Here is a 1,522-nt window from a genome sequence, read left to right on the forward strand (position 1 = left end):
AACTCACAACGATGAAATGGGGTGGTTAAGGTTTGAAGGGGGTTCAGAACCAATGAATTCACGGCTGGAAACCATAGGCGAAGATGGAAATAAAGTTCCAGCTGATCTGGGGTGGGGACAGTCAGGAGAGGGAGAGGTGACACTGGGTGGGTGTGGGTGAATATGTTGAGAGGAAGATGACAGACGGGAGATGTGATAGACATTGGGGTGATGGGGAGAGTGGTGGGGGAAGGGTTATGGGGTGGTGTGAAGGGAAGCAGTGATGGGGTAGGGGGAGGTGACAGGGAGAGGTAATGGGGTGATGTCCCTTTATTTATTCATTTCCAATCAAGGGAACAAAGATTTTTTTCAGCCTAGTATAGGTGTGGAGATGAGTGGAGGGCAGGGATAGGGATAGGAAGAGCCAGCACTGAGGGGCTGCCAGGGTGAAGAGGGGGTGGGCTGTAGGCTGGGGTCCTGGTCAGTGGAGCCTCTGTGTTTCAAAGGACGAGTATCTGTAATATTGGAGCAGTTGGCTCCCCGGAGTACCGGGGTGAAGAGTCGGCTGTAACTCCCCGGCCTCCCACAATTGTCCAAACAAATTTCTCCTGAGTTATCCTCTTCCCAGTGCCGTTTGCTACTTGCCCCTCTGTCCTCTGACCAGCCCCACCCCCCCCTTGCTCTGCCGATGTCAGCAGGTCCAGTGCCCCCCCCCCAAGGTGAGAGGTTGGAGGGGAGCTCTGTGGGGTCCTGGAGCACCTGCTCTGCCCCTCCCATTGCTGCCTCGGAGCTGAACCTCCCATCCGTTCCCTTGTTCCTTCTGGAAAGTTTGTTCCAGCAGACCACTCCCCATTCCACAGCCACCACACCCCTTTGAGAGCCATATCCTGTGTTCCCTTGATATCATGAGGCTGGCCTCATCACCTTTGACCCCCCCCTTGAACTATTGGCCTCATTGACCTCCTGCTTGGTGATACATCAGCCTAGTGAGTTCATCATCTTTATATCTATCATGGTCCTCTCACCCATCACCTCCCCCAAACCCATAACCTCAACCACCCCACTGTCACCTGTCCCCATCACCTCCCCCACTCCATCACTGCTTCCCTTCACACCACCCCATAACCCTTACCCCTGCCACTTTCCCCATCACCCCAATGTCTATCACTTCTCCCATCTGTCATCCCTAACATATTCACCCACACCCACCGTCACCTCTCCCCATTACTTCCCTTCCCTCTCCTGACTGTCCCCACCCCAGATCAGTTGGAACTTTATTTCCATCTTCACCTATGGTTTCCAGCCGTGAATTCACTGGTTCTGAACCCCCTTCAAACCTTAACCACCCCCATTTCATCGTTGTGAGTTCATGGGCCACTTCTCGTCCGAACCCCAGCCGTGTCTGTGAACACAAACAGACCTTTGGACCCAATCTGCCCGATGGGGGGGGCGGGGAGATGTGATCTCAGTGGGTGGGGGGGGGGGCTGGTGGTGTGCTCGTCTCTGATTTAAGGTGAGATTTAATAGGAACTTGAGGGGCAAG

The sequence above is a fragment of the Hemitrygon akajei genome, chromosome 2 (assembly GCF_048418815.1).
Source record: "Hemitrygon akajei chromosome 2, sHemAka1.3, whole genome shotgun sequence".
Taxonomy (NCBI): Eukaryota; Metazoa; Chordata; class Chondrichthyes; order Myliobatiformes; family Dasyatidae; genus Hemitrygon; species Hemitrygon akajei.